Source organism: Micrasema longulum, unplaced genomic scaffold, assembly GCF_059751315.1.
Source record: "Micrasema longulum isolate JH-2025_06_02 unplaced genomic scaffold, ASM5975131v1 h1tg000017l, whole genome shotgun sequence".
Taxonomy (NCBI): Eukaryota; Metazoa; Arthropoda; class Insecta; order Trichoptera; family Brachycentridae; genus Micrasema; species Micrasema longulum.
Window position 1 is genome coordinate 170,341 of NW_028277225.1, and position 21,796 is coordinate 192,136.

At 33.5% G+C, this 21,796-nt stretch overlaps 1 protein-coding gene across 2 annotated transcripts in view; it reads right to left on the minus strand.

The window, feature by feature from the left end:
• ash1 (histone-lysine N-methyltransferase ash1) overlaps window positions 1-21,796 on the minus strand; it is a 155,805-nt gene that overhangs the window by 27,113 nt on the left and 106,896 nt on the right. The window lies entirely within an intron of this gene.

The window sequence follows — 21,796 nt, forward strand, 5'->3', positions numbered from 1 at the left end:
TCGAAATTAAATTTCGGTTTCGTCTAAAAATCTTGTATCGGTCGGTCACTAATAATTAAATTGCCACGTCACTAGAGCAAATAAAATGTCATTTCAATTCGTGGTTAATTGCCTCTCTAATGGACTTTCATCATGAACATAGGCGGAATTCTGAATCTTCTCTACACCCTAGAGAATGGTTAATTTGGGGGAAGTATTTTTTTCGCATAGACTACAATTTGTTTCGTATAATGGTCACAATGATGATAAACGTCAAATGATGTAACAAACTGTTAAAAAAAAAACGAAAAAAAAAAAACCGAATACGGTTAGGTCAATTCAAGTGTTTAGGAGGGTAATGCTTGAGGTCGCAAAAATGTTCTAATTTTTTTTTTTTTTCACGCCTATAAAGCTTTTACATGCATGAAAGTTTTACAAAATATAAGTATATAAACAACATTAAATTTAAAAAATAAAATATAAAGCAACAAAAGATAGAACAGTGCTAAGAAGTAAAGTTGGTATAAAAAAAGAAGACGAGTATATAAACAACATAGATTTAAAAAAAAAACACAATATAAAGAAATAAAATATAGTAACAGTGTTAAGAAGTATAGTTGGTATAAAAATAAATGAAAATCATCACGTTTGATTTCACGTGTTCATATTAATTTGACGTTTAATCATCGGTGTGGCCATATATGAAGTAAGGTGTGAACGCGTGAAAAAATAAAAATCCCCAAATTGATCACTCTCCAGGGGGTAGAGAAATTGCATTATGGGCACCCCAGTATATTAAAAAAAAAAAGATTTAAAAAAAATTGCGAGCCATATTTTTTTTTTAAATCACGAATACATTTTTATGTAAGGAAACTTATCCAGCATTGTTCTTTTTTAGTAGGTATACTTTTTTTTTACACGGAACCGTGTGCAACGTTATCCCCTGTGTAAAAAGTAGTTCCAGTGTGTATATCGCCGCCACATGGTTAAATCAGCCACTCCATTGGGCGGCTAGGCTGTTCATCAATGCCGGCATTGAATTAAATGGCAAGGCCGTTCGTTGAATAAATTAAGATAGCTCAGCGTCCAACGTGTTGGTTGATTGAAATCTAGTCCTTTGGAAACTGAAGTTTAATAAAAAAATGTTTTTTTCACTAATAAAATTCACGCAACCTATCCTAATCTAACCCAGCTTTACATAACACAATAAATAAAACAATTATTATTGTTGTATTAAAATTAAAGACGCTAAGCGACGTTCAGCCCCTTTGTTAAACGTTGGTTTTTACGTGTTAGCTAAGCGTCCATTAGCCATTCAATTGAATCTCGGCATTTAATAAACAGCCTAGCCCCCCGATTGAGTGGCCGATTTAACTATTTGGCGGTGACATATGCATATTTTAACGTAGTTATGCAGAAAGCAGCCAGCCATAGAAAGGTGAAACTGAGATAATAGCACTTATGTGAAAAGAGTGAATAGCCAAATCTACACGACATTCGGAATGTTTTTGACTTTAACAAATGATAAACAATGAATACATTGTTTTTTTTGTATTAAAAACAAGAATCTAATTATGTATTTCACTAGTTTTTCTGATTTTTAAAGTACTGTAAGATTTTTCTAGTGCTGTGGGTGTTTTCTGCAAATTGAAAAACGCCGTTTTTGTGATCCGACACCATTTTTAGAAGGTGATTATTACAGTTTTTTGTATGAAAGCGGTCTGGCTGTTTTTAGCAGAACATAGAATTTATCTTACTGCACCCAATAACATCAATATTTTTTTTTTTTTTCAAAATTTTGGGGTGGCTGCTTTCTGCATAACTATGTTATTTATGATAGGTTTCAGCTACAAAGTTAGTCGAGGGAAAGGAGAAAATAAATCATTATCAGCCTTAAAAACAAAGGTTCATCTGGTTCCATAAGCAAAGAAGGAAGACCAAATTGGTCTAAAATCATTTACTGCTGCAGCAGCGACTATGGTATGTGTACGTATGTATAAAATTGAGTTTTTTAATACTGTCTTCTCTCTCATGTTCCGAGTAACTGGAATTGACCACTTCAAGTTTCGGGAACAATATTTGAAAAAGCTGTTTGCCGTGTTGATCGCATGTTAACGAAAACTACAGGGGCGTATTTGGGAATATTGTAAAAAAAAAAAAAAACATCGGGGAAAATAATTTAACATAATGACGTCATAGACGTTTGATAATACGAGGGTTGCTACTTAAGTTTTGAGATAGACAAGTAAAAACAAATATTTATAATCGAAAATGGTTTTATTGTTTTTCAAAATATTCTCCTTAGAGATTAATTCACTTTTGCATGCGTTTGAACCAATTTTCGAAGCACTTTTCCACCAGTCCGATTGAGGTACCTCCCAAACATTTTAAAATCACCTCCAATTTTTTTAAACATTTGTTTGCACCAATCGACACGAGCCTTTTTTTGAGCGATTGTCAAATTATGCGGTATCCAACGCGAACAAATCTTTTTGACGACCAAATGTTCATGCAATATTGAATGTATGCAAGTGGAACTAATGCCCAAGCATGCCTCAATCTCAAGGTATGTCACATGATGATCTTGCAATATCAGTTCACGCAAATCGTCGATTTTTTCTGGCACAACGGCCGATTTCGGACGACCTTCACGAAATTCGCCCTGTAACGAAGTGCGACCACGATTGAATTCAACCAGCGAAAGACGGTAGCTCGAGATGGTGCCTCATCACCAAAAGTCGCAGCGAGTTGATCGGCACACTGTTGTTGGTTTGATCCACGTCAAAAGTCATAGAAAATCATCGCACGAAAATGTTCACGATTTAGTTCCATTTTTTTCACAAAATTAATTTTTCAAGTATCTGTAAACAACACAAATATCACATATAAAAATCTGAAAAACATTTAAAGGTGTTGCCAAGTAAGATAAATAACTCAGTCAGATGAATCTCACCAGCATCAATAAAGGTTTCAGCTCTTTGACTTAATGACAAATGAAAATCAATGAAAACAGAACTACGTAATTTTGATTTTGGATTTCTTATAAAATAATTTCGAGAGTCCCGCGTCCTGCGCTTGTAGTGCAGTCCTTCAGAATACATACACAGGTAGGCTAAGTACTCGCTTCCCCTTTCTCTCGTCTCCGAGTCAATCTGCACTCCGCCTTTTGCTCCCTACCTCTGCTGTAAAACCGGTATGGCGAGATTCGCGACATTATTCAATTAATTACTGCACGACAAAAGTTTCATTAGCGGAGGAGTAAACAATTTGCATCGCATTATGTCACCTGAGTAAACATGGCTGGTAGACTAGAAGTTGGAAAGAATGTGAATGTTTTCATTATTAATAAAGATGATCAATCATTTATTTAAAAAAATTAAGTCGGAATATATAGTTGAATAGTTGCTACCTCAAAGTCATTTTGAGTGAACATATATTATTGAAAAAATAACCTTTCCTTTTGCAAAAAAAGTATCGCACGTTGGAGACAATTTAAAAGTAAAAAAAACGAACTTGTTTTATATTTTTTTAGAAAGATCTATAAATCGCGCCAGTGATTACAAATACTTGCATTTTTGTTTCTATTTTATATTAATTTGTACACTTGCCAAACACGAGCCAGACTCTTTTGGCAAGTTCAACCTGAATCGTTCTATTTTTTATGTATTTTTTTCATGTCAAATAAAGGTTTACCAATAAAAACAAAATGGGACATTGGTATAATGACAACAATTTATTGAATTTAAATATTATTTATCAATTATATGTAAACACAACATTTACAAAAAAGCAAAAAAAGGTTTATGATGTTGTAATATACTAATTTTGATTGATCCAGTTCATGTATACAAAAATTTGGATAAACTCAAAATATCGTTGATAAAACCAGCTGGTCCAAGAAGAAGTATAAAAAATGAAGAGTATTTTCAGGCGTTGCCTATAATGTAGGTGAACTAATTCAGTCAGAATTTCACCCACATCAAAAAAGGTTTAAACTCTTAAACTTCGCAAAGATCAACATATAAAGAATTGAAGGAATAGATACATTAAAACATGGGCAGAATGGTGAATGATACACAGTGTGTAAAGTGGCCAGATAAACCAGCCAATGACAGGTCATAAGCCCTGTTAATGCTTAGAGTTCTAAATTCCCTTCTATAAAATGTTCTTCATCTCTGTTGTAATATGTATATTAAGAATTTTATTTAGTTATTTATTAAAATAATTATGCCTAAAAGTTATTACAAATTTTACCAACGTAATTAACAAAATGGACAGTTTGTTTTTATTTTGATTTCAAGAATTCAGTTAGTTCATTAATTATTATTAAAAGTGTCGCTAAAGACATTCATATATGATACGAACAAAAGTGCAAGTGCCGTTGAGTTTGTTGAGTAAAAAATAGCGAGATAATAATAAAAACGCGATACACAGCCAGAAAAAAAAACAAATACATTTTCGTATCCGCTGCTATTAAAATAATCCCTCAAAATTAAAAATGCAATGTTGCCTTACGTTACGGCTCCCAGCTGCGACAATTTGAGCTTTCAGTAAACTGAATTTACAATGTGCTTCGTTATTGGCCGTTTGCAAGTTGCAAGTTTAAACGTTAAATTACTTGTTGAATGTACGCGATAAGCTTCGGACTCTAGAGATAATCTAGCGTCTACACACTACACACGCGAGTCCCGAGCCCGTATTACAATAGGAAGTTAACGTTTATTTTCAATTTTATCTTCAAAGTCAAATAAGGTATTCGGTATAAAAATGTAACGTGAATACATTTTATTTTTCCTAATATGTTCAATTATAGGTTACTGTCTAATATACTACAATTTTTTATACAAATCCACACATTTTTGTACACAAATATCGACTTTATTCCGTCTCGATATGTATGGTAAAATAATCGAAAACAAATGTACGCATATTCTATTTTTCATACAGAAAACATAATTTTACTTTGTAGACAAAAGTCGGCCTTGTGGTGTGATGGTCAGAGCATTTGCCTGCCATGCGAGAGGTCTCGGGTTCAATTCCCGACATGGTTGTTATGAAATATTATTTAAAAGGGTGTTTTTACACTAGAATTTTTCATAGTCCCTAGACTGGTAACTGAAGCGTATGATTGATCACCTTACCTTCATATAACAAAAATGATCAAGATACGCTGCGATTGGTGTACCAATGCAGTGCCCTATGCACTATTGGTGCGGAAAGGGAATGATGGTATAAAATTTTTAAAAAATCTCGTTTTTCTAAGATAGCTATATTTTATAAATTTTAGTATATTTTACATTATCTGGTGTTAACTTATTAAATTTGTACACTTTATTCTATAGTAATCTATATGTACGAAATACCAATGTTGGTATACATAAATATATGTACGTATATAAAAAAAATACCTTTACCGTTGAATCTAGAAAAATAAAATAAATAAAAATAAATGTTACTAAATTATATTAATAACATATTATCGACGAGCAAGGCCTCAAAAGAAAAACATTAGAAAAGTCGAAAAGTGGTTTTAATACACTAAGTAATATTTATTAAAAATAAGTAATAATTGGTTGAATTAGTTTGTGCGACATCAAGAAGAGATCTCGGCAGAATGCACGTATGAGGTTTTCCTGTAATTTGAATTAAACAATACCAAGACTTGTGGCCCCAAGAGTGTTCAACGTTCTGGATAAGCATATTAAGTTCTCAAAAATGATAGCCATTTTCAGGAGAAGTGTACAAATTCGGAGTTCGTCTAACGAAAGAGACCATAGCAGGATACTGCTGCAAGACCAATGGCAATCATAGATTTCCATATTATTAGGCGTGTTGTCCGAATGTTTATTAAAATGAGTTTATTTCATAATTTTGATTTTCGTTATTATTTAATAATATGCACGCTTCATCTTTCCATTATGTTGTATCCGAACTCAACACAGGGATCTTGGCCTCATAAAGTTAGAGATACGCTTTATTTTTTTGTAATATTGCGTATCTTTATTTAAATTAATAAAAATTAAAGCTGCGTAGAAAATTAATACAAATTTTAGGGTCAAAAAATATTTTTTAAATACAATTTCATATATTAAACATCGTAAATCGTAAAGCGCACATCTGTATTTCTGGCTGAGTGAAAACGTTTCGGTGGTTTGATGTAAGGACTGTAAGGTGGCAGTATTTTGGGAGAAGTGCCCGATAAGATAATATATTCCCAGTGAGAGGGAGAGGGTATAACACGGTTAAACAGTATGCAGTATAGAGTGCAGGGGGGGTTTGAGGACAGAGCGGGTATCGGAATGCAGTTTACGCATTACAAAAAGTCGCGACTGGCGCTCGCGCTGGCGCTGGACAGACACGGTTATTTTGTGCGTGCGGAGGCAGAGGCAGAGGCAGAGAGGTTCGGCAGATCAACGCAAACAAGAACCTTTACCTTTCGCGAGACTACTTACCACTTACCGCCGATAACCAACACTCGGCAATGTGTATTGTATAGGGTGAGACTAGTGGGCTTTCTTATTCAATAATCGAAAATTTGGCGCATGCAAAACTAGAAAGAAAATTATACAGCGGAGAGACTATCACTCCCTCTCACTTCTGTTCAATGTACTTCATAGTCCTAACGCTCCTATTTACCTGCGTGAAAAATTTCAACGCTTATCAGTTCATGGTTTACCTCTTCGTTCTAATTCTCGAAGCACTCTCTTAATACCCATTCACAATTCCTCTTTCTTCTCTAACTCATGTAGTGTCCATGCCGCTCGACTGTGGAATCATCTCCCATCCACCCTCAAAGATGTTACTACAATATCTCTGTCTAAAGTTTAAATCACGTCTGAAGAAATATTTCCTTTCTCTTTATTAATCTCTCTTCCTTTCCTCTTTTTTCCTTTTCGTATTGATTAAAGGTAATTTATACACAAATACATTTATTAATATTTTTATATATCTTTAGCTTTTTTATTTTTTTATTTTCGATTAAACATGTTTTAACTTGAATTATAAAAATTTTATTTTATTTTATTGGTTGGTTGAAAGAAATTGCCATTTGGCAATAAAAAAGCCCGCCAACGTACAATTAACATTCTGTACAAAAAGTAAAAAAAAATAAAACGTGTTGAAATTGTCGTATCTCATTTTTGACATAATATTTGAAACGATTTTGTAAATTATTTTGAACAAATGGATGACGAAAAGATGGTAAACAGATATATACGATTAGAATGAATGGCAACGTAGGACAAGCCCGACCAAAAAAGACGTGGAATGATCAAATTAACCAAAATCTCTAGTCTGATCATGCCAAAAGCAGACATGATCTAAGGAAATGTATGAACGTGGAAGAAGCTAGGAATGTATGTCAGAATAGACGTGTGTGGCGGTTCATTCTTTCTGCCTATCCCCACGGGAAATGGAGTTATGTAGTAGTAGTAATTAGTCCTAGTAAGTGTCGCGGACTCACGGATCAAAGGTCCGAGGTACGAATGCCGCTCTACCACAACGTGATTCCCATTCTCTAACAGTGAGTTATTTATAATACAACTCTTCGAAAATGGCCCTAAAATTACAATGTTTGGGAATCATTAAATTATTATTCATTAAATAAAATTGAAAAAAAACTGCATGAAGTTTAGCGTGATCTAGTGAAGATTTTTAAAGTTGCAGGTCATTAGGTGTGGATTTCATTTAAGTACAATAGATTACCGTAGTTTGAGTACGAATTGATAATTTATATACATGTATTTATTAAACGAACGTTTTATGAGAAGATAATATAGAAGATAAGTATTTACAGAGATCATAATACTTGTTTCATTGGCTGACAATTTGTCTGGAGAAAATATAATTTGCTTCTGCGAGTCTGTTTTTTTAATGACATTGAATTTTAATTATTACGGAACTAATATCCCGAGGAAAGGATGGTCATTACAAAACCAGTAAATTAGTATTACGTAAACAATCAATGAATCCCTGTTACTTTACAGGCGAATTTGATACGTTACGTTCAAATTTCCTGTATTGTGGGAAAAGCAGAAGAAAAGAGGAGCGCGATTGTGCGAATCGGGTGGCTATTGGCTGTAAAGTATGCGGGGGTCACGAGGTGTCCGGTAATTGATCGGTAAAGGATCACGAGGTATCCACGACGTTGTAACAGCGTATTAATGTCTACCTACCACCAAATTACAGGTACATAACTGCTGCATAATATTCCTATTACGTATTGCATCACGATACGCTTATAAATACACATTGAACCATCATAAGCGATCTATTAATAAAATAATTTACGGTTTGTTATAGAAGAAAACCTTTTTTTCAAATTTGACACCCGAACGAAAATCTAAAATAAAATAATTATTAATTTATATTTTAGATGTATACGAATTACGTTACTCGTACTGACTTGTTAGTATGTGAGAGCCGTTTTTTTTAATACATTATGAATTGATCATTAACTGATTTAAAATTGCAACCCATTAGGGCCAGTTACACCAAAAACAAGTTTAAAATGTTTAATAATGGTTGCTAAGTTGTTTTATATTCCTTTTTTCGTACGACCCATTTTGTAATTCATTACGAAAACAACGATTATTTTGCTTTAAACTTTTTTAAAGTTTTCATTACCTTTCTTCGCTTAATACATAATAATATCGCGGGATAATTACTACAACTACGTAACGCCAAAATCAGCATTTTTTTATCCTTCTCCATGAATGCTACAAATAGACAAGTCATGCATTCAAATCATCGTAATATAATTTTAACGAATCACGACGTGCCTATTTGAGCATTCACGGAGGAAGATATAAATATGTGTTTTTGTGGATAACTCAAAAATGCTGATTTTTAAGTTACGTAGTTGTAGTAATTACCCAACGATATATATGTAACTTCTATTAAAAATAAGTATTTTTATCGATTAAGTACAATAATTTAAAATACAAATATTTGAATATCTGTTATACAATATTACGCGAATGATTATTATTATTATAATGTTGGCAAAGCGAGATAAAACATCCGATAACATGTTGTGAATTTAATATTATTTACTCGAGGAATATTTACATAAAAAGAGGGAAAAAAACACACTTGTCGCAATAAACCGAAACGGTCTAATTTGCATATGACACATACAACATACTTTTTAGCAGACAGGACACTCGAATAGTCCCAATTTGAGTGAGAAACGACATTCAAATGTCGAGGTCAAATGATTGTATTGTGTACCATTTGTTGTGCTCAAGACACAAAGGGATTCTACAATATATAGGAATACTAAACATAATAAAAACTAGGCGCTGAGATATTATTCATCGCAGCGAGGAGTGAGGATTCAAGACCGCAAGAATGTCGCGCGACGCCGTACTGGGGACTGGGGACTGGGGTCTGGGAGCTGGAGACACAAGGCGCAACGCGGAGGGGAAACATTTTATAATAATGACTAATTATAACCAACCAGCTATAATTATGTATTAGTAAAAATGTTTACTCAAATAAAGGATTAATATCATCGGTGACGAATGAGACTTCTATCACATGTTCATCCAAAGTGTTAGATCACGAGAGCCAGAATCAGTCAATTTGCATGTGGCTATGAATCATATTTATTCATTTGTGAATCGGAAACCATATAAACATCTAGAAATCCTTAATCCACTACTACTACTACCGTTACGCCATTTCCCCGTAGGGGTACGCAGAGAGAATGGACCGCCACACACGTCTATCCTGGCATACATTCCTAGCTTCTTCCACATTCATACATCTTGTCATACATGCCCTTCGGTTCTGTCGGCTTTTGATAAGACCAGACTTAAGATTTTGGTTTATCTGATCATGCCACGTCTTCCTTGGTCGTCCTCGTCTCACGTTACCGTTCATTTTCGCCATATATACTTGTTTTACCATTCTTTCGTCGTAAATTCGTTCTACGTGACCAAACCATCTCAGAGAACGATCAATTATACTTGACTCAGATTTACACTATCGCCTGATTTCATCATTCGTAAATACATTGATTTCCCACACATTTGTCTAAGAGATCGCATTTCAATCAATACCATGATAATAAAATAAAAATCCTACTATCCACAGGTACTTGTTGAATTAATAACTTATTTATTATGCAATCGCGTAAGTAAGTCGCATTTATTGCGTGTTACGGACCGTAATGGGGATTCACCCAGCAACAGCAACTCTAAAGAAACACTGTTCATCCCTAGATTTGATTCAGTCCAAACTTAGAAATAGGCAAAACTGGTATTCCTCTTTAAATATAATATTATTTCAACTATCACCTGAAACCAGACATACTGATTTGAATTGATTTGGGAGGCATCGGTCACATATGCTAACGAAGAATTATCGTCGTCTGATGATATTCCAATAGTTAACTTATTAAGATGTTAATTTATGCTTTATCCTTTCCAATTTTCCTTGTTTAATAAATATTACATATACACGGGTTTTCAGGGCCAGACCGCGGAACTTCAGAGGAACATTCCTTATAGAAAGCTTTTAAAAAAATCCTAATATTTTTTTTCCGAAAACTCATTTTTTAATTTAAAAATAATAAAAAAATATGATTAGAAAATGTAGTAAATCTTTAATTTCTCGGACTAGCATCCCTTCCGCAAACTTCTACCCCTCCCCGACAAAAAAATTGCGATAAAAACTTTTTGGAAAAAATAATTTGGATTTTTTTAAAAGCTTACGAGGAATGTTCCTCTGAAGTTTCGCGGTCTGGCCCTGATAAACCGTGTATATTAACTAGCGAATTACACGCTATTATTACCTCTAAGTAATATTCATACAAAACAAATATTACTTTTTATATTTATAGAGTGTTTTGATCTTTATAAATATAATTCCTATGTACGTGTGATGTCGCCGTACTCCTCCTAAACGGCTTAACCGATTTACGTGCAATTTTCAAAGAAATATAGATCTTTGCGCTGTGCGTGTTCGTAGATATCAAAATCTTCAATATAATAAGTAAAAAAAAGTTAGGAGCATAAATGTTTTATTCATCGATTTACCAGGGTTGCATTCGAGGAGAATACATTTGCAAAAAAATGGAAAGATGTTGTTTTTTTGGGTATAAAAAAAGTTTGTTTTTGAATGTTTACAAACAGAATTTGTTTTTTGTGGATCTCAATCAGATTCTTTCCTTAAACTCTTTATATTTTCTACCCATTTATTTCTTTTTATTAGATTTTTGGTGAGACGACCGGAGTTTGACGTTTGGAAAAAGAATGCCATATTTTAAAAAAAAAAAATTATTTTATGTTTTGGAATTCAACCATTAACAAGTCCTACTTAAATTCAATAGTTTTTTAATATCAACAATTTTTAGTTTTTGAATTTAATCACAAACAAGTACTTACATGAAAAGTATTTTTACAAGATGATAGCAGGCAAGCCAACGTTCGGGCAGGACAACGTCTGTTGGGTCCGCTAGTATTGATATAAATATCATAATATTTTAGAACCCTAACAGAAACATAAGACAGGTTATCCGAGATTATAGTGACTATCGTCCCACATACCCGATTTAAGTGTTAAAAGTACTATAAACGTAACACGATTGTTTGAAAGCAGTGAAATGGCCATACAATACAATACAGTCTCCGTATTGAAGTTTTAGTACCCGTGCTCGTTGCTTGATTGAATTTTAATAGCAGTAATTGTGCGCATATTTTTACTGGTGTACTTCGTTACGCCTCACCTCGATAGCGAATAGCGATGGTGATGAAGTCATTATTGTTTACGTATTTTAATATAAATCTTACACGACTACATTTAATACCCCATAAAAAAGATATACTCTTTAGAAAATAAACTGAGAAATACTAATATATCATTTAAAAAATATAAAAAAGTTGAATGTTGTAATACAAACGTTACACACACTGAAGCCTCGTTGAACACGGTTTTCTTTTCACGGTCCAAATATTGAAATAAAATAAAAATTAAACATTAATTTAATAATGCGTAATTAGGGGGGGGGGGTCTTCTGAGGGGTGTTATTCTCTGTAATTTTGGGGGAAGGGGCAATTTCCAGATTTCATGATACCTGTGGCCACCTCCCCGTGGATTGATGAATTTTGAAGATTCTGACTTTTGTGCTAATTCCGTAATAGGCCACAATAACCGAAACGCCCATCCTATTCCCTAAAGAATACTGGAAATTAATGATTAATTGAATTAACCCATTCGATTATTTAATTAATTTAATTACTAATCATTCGATTTTTTACATCTCTAATGACAGTGAGAGTGAACGACGAACTTTGTGACGATGTCATGTTATTATATATTTGTGGAGAAAAAAAAGGTACAATAGTATTTTTTTTTTTTTTTAAAGCTTGAATTGATTTTTATACAAGGAAACCATATCTAACATTGTTTTATCTTTAGTATACTTTTTTACACAGAACGTGTGGAACGTGAAAGTGCTTCCAATGTAATGTCTGAAACAAATCTATGTAAAGATTCTACTACTATATGCATTCAAAAATTATACACTATCTAGTGACCGACCGAAGTTTCGGTTTCGGGGAGTTTCAGCCAATAAAACGAGTTTCAACTGCGGTTTCAGTTTCGGCCAAAATATGCCTAAAGTGTTACAACCTACTTGCATTGTCCATAAGGACAATTAGTAAGTACTCTCACAATAAAATTGCTTTCAAGAAGTGGATAATGGAGGTGGGTTGCGCACGGATTGGTGAGTGGATCTGGTCGAATAGGTAAAAAAAAAGTGTTTTCGTTAATGAGTATTTAAGGCATATATCAAAATAGTGAAAAATGTCTCCCTCGGGAACGGGTGAGGAAACATTATTTTTAATTAAAAAAAATAAATACAAAAATTGTAAAATAATAAATATATAATGCTCTCAGCAATTTATTAAGTAAAACAAAAAATTTATTCATAAATGGATAAGTTGACGATAGGTCAGCATGTCGGCATTTCAGCATCGAGTTGAACTTTGAAATATTCCCGCACTACGATAATAATACTAGCATTAGCCATCCCCTCCCGACGCGACAGTTAGTACTCGTAGTGGTTAACTTCACGATACAAAGTAAATGTACAGTAAGCCTCGTGATCGATCTGCGGCTTTTACAAAGTAATACTTTCATCATAATTGGATACAAAACCAACATCCTAATGTTTTAAAACAGGGGTCTACAAATACCGGCCCGCGACCACCACAAATAGATACGGTCGCCCGCCAGTTTATTTTGATTGCTTACTTTTGTGTGATTTACTTACATCCATTGGAAAACTTACTTATGAGTGATTTACTTACATTCATTGTAAAACTTACAATGTAAGTAAATCATACAAAAAAATAATAAAATGTTTTTTACGAAAACGACCAATGAGGAAGTTCAGTGCTAAGGGAAATTGGAAATAAAAAATGTTTTATTACACGCAGTAAAAATTAGAGTATTTCTCTGCGATCGTAGAACAATAACGGACGTGCGAAAAATGCGACATTGATTTTCTTTTATATTTGATCTTAAAAAGGTTATATAAAGGCTTTATATTCTAGTTTTGAAAAAAATAATATATTTATAACTAACCCAAGTATCAAAGGATATACTTTTAAAGTTGTGACTAAATTAAACCGCTCTCGTGTAAAGTTACATAAAATCATATGCGTCGTTGTTCTATGATCACGACGATTTAATTAATCTCGAAAATGTATGAAAAAAAAAAGGACTTCTTTAAACTACGTCACAAGTTATTCCGAATCAACCAATGATAGTGTTGTGATAGATTTCCGGTTTCCGGGAAGCCGACTCACACATCAGCCGAACTCACCGATTAGAACTTGTGACGTCCCCGGCGGAGTAATTACAAAACAATAGGGATACCGTAAAATCTTGCAACATGACAACGCTCGTCCACATACCTCGCGCGCAACTGAAGGGGCTCCGCGAAACCTGAAGTTTGAACCGATTCCACACCATTCTTACTCCCCCGATCTTGCGTCTTGCGATTTTTATGTTTTTCCTCTACTCAAGAGAGACCCTCAAGGCTAATCATTACACCTCGAAAGATAAGATGAAGGCAGCTAACAAGTCCTGGATTCGAGAAAAGTAGGAAGAATTTTTCAGTGACGGAATGAAAAAAAATGTTACACGTTGGGAAAAATGTCCAAGGCTTAGCGGTGACTATGTTGAAAAGTTAATACATATATGATTTTGAAGCTTAAAAATTAGTATAAGATAATAGTATATGACAGAGATGATTAATGAAAAGCAAATTATATGTATCATTTTTTTTTGTTGTTAGAAACAAAATTTCAGATTTATAAATTAATTATATGAACTAAGTATATGTATCATATTTATTAACCTATACTCAAAAAAGAAAAATTACAAATATTCATGCCATGTGTTTTATGTTTGAATATTATTGTATTTATTAAACTTATCCTTCAAAATTGCTTTGAGAATGAAATTTTTATATTTGCATGTAATCCAAAACAAGTCAGTTTGATTTATGTACTAGGTATTTTATTATTTCTGAAATTCGCTAAACATGGTTTCTATATAACGTGGTACGAATAATCTGATTAGTTTCAGGGTTGCATATAGCGCGGTATCCATATAACGTTATACGAATTAATCGTGTTTTAGGAGGGTTTTTATAATTATTATTGAGGATAATTTATAAAGCGCCATTATTGTGAAAATCACTTCAAGGGTTGACTAAATTTGTGTTTTATTACTATCGAGTTTTCAGTTTTATCAAAACGCATATATCTTCGAGTGAATTAGCAATATAATGCACATACAAAAATACGCACTCATATTGTTAACCTTTCCCTCACTAAGCACCAAAAAATTACATATAATCCGAACGGAGGGATCAAACGATCCCAGCGCCTACTTGTATATGGCTACTTGTAGGAGAATAAAACGGAAGTGTTTATGACCGTGCAATAATTTATTAATGTTTTCGCGTACACATATTTTTTTTATTTATTTTATTTATTTATAAACCCTTACGGATTATTACATTCATTTTACAAAAAAAAATAAGTTTATTACTAATTCGTGTATTTTATTCATTTTTGTTAGTTTGCCGAATCCTTATGTACATAAAGTGAAATTGACCCTTGTATTCTTTACGTTTTTTTTGTTTTCATATTAAAAAAAAAAAAAAAAACAATTTAAAAACAAAAACAGGAAAATGCTTCTTTCTATTAATTCCAAGATAACAAAAAATATACGTCAAATAGCTTTAATAATACTTGAGTTATCAAATTAAAATCGGTCTATGGGGGATTCGAATACCCCCTTCGGTCCGGCTAGGTTAAACATACTTTAATACACATAACAGAAATGTTTTTTTACGCAAGCAATACAAACTACATAGCGTTAAATAAGAGTCTAATTAAATTAATAATTCGTTAAGAAATCAACCGTAGTTAGTGGAATATAATTTATTTATTATAACAAGTGAATGCATTGGCTAAGTGATTTTTGGAAAATGAAAAGAATGGAGAACGCGGAAGCGCCGTGGAGAGAAATATATGTAATTATTGGTCAGCGATTGTACAACGAAAGTCAATCCGTTATCCGCACCATACTACACTTTATTAAGTAGTATAGTACACACCACACCACAGAGAAAACCTAAGCAATGCCGTAATTGTGTATAATTATAAATAATTAATAATAAATAATTATGGATAACTTATATAGCGCCATTTTCGTAATATAATACCTCAAGGGCGCTTTACAATGTATGTATGTTGCCTAACATCAAAGAAATTACAATTAAAGTATAAGTATATATTTTGCATAAGTAATTTTACAGTAACATTTACCCGAAAAGCCTCCCACGTTAAGACAGTAAAGTTCTTTTTGCGTTGAGGTAAAGCTCAAAAGAAAATTAAATATAAAAAAGAGAATTATAAAAATAAATACTTTCTCGGGAAATTTAATTATTCTTCAGGCATTTTGACGAATCCTTAAATTTTTATAAGGATAAATAAAAAAAAAAAATAACGTAATCCTGATATGAGGGTACTATTTCCAAACCTGGCAAAGTTCTTTTTTTTTTAAAGCTAATCACAAAAAACTGATATAATAATAGCATCCAACTTTATTTTTATATTTCAAATGTTTATTTCAACTTGTTAATATTTTATATGTTACAAGTGACGAAATAATCATGATTATGTCAAGAAATTTTGGAGATTGCCAACTTCGTAATACTCAAGTAGAGGTTGCCGCGTTTGCTGCAAAACCAATAATTTGAAAGTAAGATTCTCGCAAACAAAGCCTTATTTTGAACTGACATGTAGTAATTGTTGTAAACAATTGTATTCTGAATAAGTTTCAATTCATATCTCACTTTTTAAAGATTTTGGATTTTGTCAGGTTTGCAAAACATATTATAAAATCAAGGAGATATTTATTTATATACCTATAATCTGGAATCAGTTAATGGGTCGTGCTTTATGGAACATTACTTATCTAACTAGGTAATAATTAAATAAATATCATTACGTTTAAATGATTTTGCTAAATGATGTAATCTAAAAAGCTGTCATTGTATGGTATTTTGTAACAAACGACATCGCGTGTAGAGCACATATGACCACAAGTCTACCCGCATTAGCTATGTAGGTTTCCTCAGCTGGATTCGACGTCCCGAAGAGGTCAATAATAGAGTCGTCGGTGATCTGGGCGCTAAAATTGTGAAATTGTTCGACCGACAGAAATGAATTTAATGATCTAATTTGTTAATTAGAAAAGGTTGCATAATTTCGTACGCATTGGTGACTGCGGAATATATTTTGACGATGGGAGAAGGGGGACATCGGTAAATACAAGATACGGAAGGGTTAGTCAGCGACCCGGCGCGCACGCGGGTAAGTTGCGATGCAGGCAATGTGGGCACGCTGATCCGCGGCGAATGTAGAGTTAGAAAGTCTCACACCGGCGCAGAGATACCTCCTCGTAATGATCCAACGAGAGCGGCCGAGATAATTCGCATAGAAACTCATAGTCGAGTCGCGAACATTCCGACACTAATCCAATTAGAGTGGCGAGAATGCGGCCCACTGTTGCGAACAATAATATCAACGTAATGATGTATTTATCTGTCCGTTGCTAAGTGGTACTAATGCTCGCGGGATGTCAACCGAACTAGGAAAAGCTCCTCGCTTGTCGCGTATTCTGTACGCCGCCATCACCACCGCCACACGCCACAGTGCACAGCACGTTGCACTTTCTCAGAACAAATATAATCCGATTGCATTATAATGGTAATTATTAGATTACACAAACGAACAAACCATCACGCCATTTCCCCGTCAGGGTAGTCCGTCAGCATAGAACGCCATATCACTCTGCCTTTGCATACATATCTCCCTTTCTCTACATTCAAACATCTTCTCATGCACGCGCGCCGATTATTCTGACATTCGACATGTTCATCTTCGAGTGTTTGTTGGATTTGGTCTTGCCATGTCTTTCTCGGTTTTCCTCGATTTCTGCATCCATCAACATTCTCAAGGCATTTAAGCCTTTCTTTCGCTGTCCATTCGCTCTATATGTCGTAACCAATGAGAACGCCTTTTTAAATTTGGAGATAATGCTTATCTCATCCTTACATAATGTACGGATCTTGATATTTGTGCACCGAGTACTATCGTATATAGTGTTAGGACACATTCGTCTGAGAGATCGTATTTCGACAGCATGCATCCTACTTTCATCCTTGTTTTTCCAATTCCATATTTCACTTCCATACATAAGGGTCGGCAACAGGACTCCATTGTGAACTGCTAATTTTATCTCCCGCGAAAAACATTTATTTGTCTAAGTTGATTTAAGTGCACCGTTCACCCTGAAGTTAAGGACGTCATACCTTCACCATGAAGATAAATTCTCGAGCGATTACGAAGATACACAACTGACTTCGTAATCTTCTCAATTTGAACAACGATAAACATATTTACGAATTAAAATGACATACCTATTATGACGTCATAGAAGAAGATAAATTATCCCGAGCGATTACGAAGATACAGTACCGGCCCATTCCCTTTCAAGTTTTGAGGTAAGTACATCAGTATGTATCATATATTTTTTAAAAAATATCGTTCTGAGGTGGCCAGTTTTTTTCTTAAGCGCATATTTAAAATATGAGAGAGAAATAAGTAAATTTTTAAGTCGAATTAAATTCTGACATAACTGTCAGTTTTTAATCTGAACGGCTAGATGCTGCCCTATTAACATATAAGAGCATCTAGCCGTGAGAACGTTGTCACCATAAAAAAAATAGTTATTACATTTTAAAAAATCTGTTTTACGATCTTCCTGAGAGTACGCGTATCGAGATGTCAAAAGAGCCGGCTTTGTAATAAATACCTCGGTAGATTAATACAGAAGAAAGTTAAGTCTAAGCAATTGTCAAAAGCCTTATAACAATCATGTTCAAGCTAGCATTTTTTGCTTGAATTGGGATTTATTGGAGTTTATAATCTTTTTGAAGTGGCCAGTTTTTATTACCGGAGGCTATTTAAAATATAAATGAGAACTATTTTTAATTAAGTAAGGAATGCGGACTAAATTTTCGGCGTTATCCATTGGTTGGATTCGATCATATGACGTCGAGATGAAAAGTCGGTAGAACATACCGAGGTAGATAGAGATAGTACATACGTTAAGTACACCGTCTCGGTACGTACCGATAAAGATGCAGTTTTAATAAACTACACGAAAAAATAAATGTTCGCCATCTGATTCGAAGGAATAAAATGTGCAAAAGCAAGTGGTAAGAAGATGATTTATCATATTCAATTCAATCACATTACTCGCTTATAAATCTTCCAACAGATGTCTGGTAGAGATAAATGGTTTCGTTAGAGGATTACGGAGCGAGACGTATTCAGGGCGAAATTCCGTGGAGCATCTGGAACCTAAATCAAATCTTCTTAAACGTCCACATAATTATTACAGATCGCTTTTCAAAATCAACACATCCCACACATTACGCATCGCATCTAAAGAGGTTTTCTTATTATTTCAATATCAAAATTCAAGCGAAATGCGAAGCACTATCGGCAAAATTAAGGGGCACGTGGAACGAATGGACGACAAAATAATAGTTTACAAAATATGTACTTGCATAGAAAATATTGCGAAAGGAGGAGTATAAGAAGAAATACATTAAAAAATGTTAGAAACGCTCAAGTTCAATATTTTTGGAGAACATACCAATAGGCAAAACGTGTGGAAAATAGTATAAGTAGTAAGTAAGTGACAATAAACTCTCGGGAGTCTCTGCGAGTCCATGCGAATAAATAATACAGTCATGTGTGTACAATATTCGACTCGATGGCTGCTAAAAAGGAAATCGAGCGGAGATAAACCCGCCTCGTTGAGAGGCGATTGGTTAGTTCACCTACCATCCTTGATGTCCAGGATTCGATTCCTGGCATGGTGGACGTGAAGTACTGATTAAAAAGGTGATATCTGAACAGAAATATTTTATTTTCCCGGACTGGCGCCTAAACCATAAGGCTGATCACCTTACCTTCATGGAACATATGATCGATATATGCTGCATCTAATGAACTAGTGAAGTGTTCTATGCACTATCGGATGCGGACAGGAGTATGATATGATGATTATGATATGCGTTAAAATTGAACTTAATAATTGAAAATATGAAAAAAAATAAACAAAAAATAAAGCATAAAATTTACATTTGTTGCACTAACTTTGTGGTTATTCATTATAATTACAATTAAACAATCTTGTTTTATTTTAATTTTAAACAAAATAACGCATATTACTACCATAAAAGTGTAGTAAGTACCTCAGCATGTCCCCGGGGGAAAACGACGTAATTCTAAGTTCATTCAAATTATTTGGTCACTATTATAAAATGCACATCTAGAGAAATAAATAAATAGACCAGATATTAAAAAATGGTGCACGGTGTTTTTTCAATCGCCTTATAATCGCGTGTTTAGGGCGCGGTTGTAAGTATGGGGTCGGTTGTGTGTGCGGTAATAATAATGTATTAATAAATATCATTATAATACAGGGGGGGCGATTACACAACCAGTGTACGCGAAAACACCGATTAGTCACCAAATAAAGACACATGTAAATAATTTTATTGTGTACACATATTAATATTGAGTACTGACAACCATAATATTGTCTGGCTAAAGAGGGGCGTATAATAAAGGGTTGTTTTATGAAAGGGTGGGCCCATAAATATATAATATAGACACTTGCAACTGCTACTAAACGGTATAAAAGTAAACCAAAAACGTTTCAAAATGTACATTAGAAAAATGTTGAACCGCTCAAAGTTATTTTGGACGGTATATTTTTATTTATTTATTTTTTTATTAAAAGAAAACAACAGCCATTATGACAAAAAATACAATATTTACAAATAAATCAAAATTATAGGCCAATTACAGTTTTCCATTTAGTACTAAATACAATGCCAAAAATAAGAAAAAAGCGTGCCTTTTAAAAGCTACTCCGTATCATTCCACCCGTAAAAAAAATTAATTTACTAAATGTTATTAATTATTTGTATATAACCACTTACCGACTTTTCTTTGTCTACCGGTTTTGAGACGTACCCGTCTCTTCGTCAGGACACCAATTAAACCAACATGCAAAACCCACTATACACCTTCACCATAGTTGTTGCACAAAAATATAAAACCAACCGGTAAGTGGTTATATACAAATATTTAAAAACATTTAGCAAAATGTTTGACCACAAAGTTAATGCTTTAAATATTAATAATAAAATATAAAAAAATTATTTAACATAAAGTTAATACATTACGTCTCTATTTAATATATGTATAAAAAACAGCTTGAAATGCGGTTAATCATTTTACGAATAGACACATACAAACAAAAACACACATACAAAAAACCAACAAAATAAAATATAAAATATGAAGGAATTTCAATGTAACTTAAATCCTCCATCTTCGGAATGTAACAAAAAATTCAATTCGATTATGATTTAATTTTGCGAGTAATGAAGAAATTAGAGAACGGACGCAGCAACTTCCGGTCTCAATGTTTAAAAAAAACGGGGGCGATCTGGGCCATATACTGCGGATGCTTAACCACGCTTGCCTACATTACAAAGCATCCGGTTCTAGGCATCATGGAAGTTCACTGCTGACTATTCGTCGGCAGTTCACGTCAGAAATACGTGACGCGAACCTGATTTGGGAGGTTACACAGGAGCTGGCTGCTGAAAGAGATTCCCGGAGGCTCTTAGTGAACATTATATGCCCAAATTAGGGAGCGGACTTGGAATGATTATAAAATGGATAAACTTTTTTAACCGGCGTTTCTGGTTTTATATTAAGTAGCAATAACAACACGTGGTGACAAACTACTGACCAAAACTATTATAATACCGTCCATGTAAATTATGAACAATTTAATTGTGAGAAGTAACCACCGTATTTAAAACGCGATGACTTACTCATAAATTAAGTATAATGTATATTTTTTGTCTTGTCTGTGTATTCAGACATAAACTAATCATATTACGTAATATCTCAATGTACATATATAATTTACACAGAATAATAAAGTGATGCCGATTGTTGGTATAAGTACATTAAAAATAAACCAACGGTGAATCTTTGCAAGTAAATAATACGGTTCAGAGTCTCATAATATTCTACATTATTTTTAAGAAAATACGAATAGTTAAAAACCGGCAAATAATATTGTAATCGTAATATCAAAGAATTTCTGGGGAAAATAATTATATTCCTTT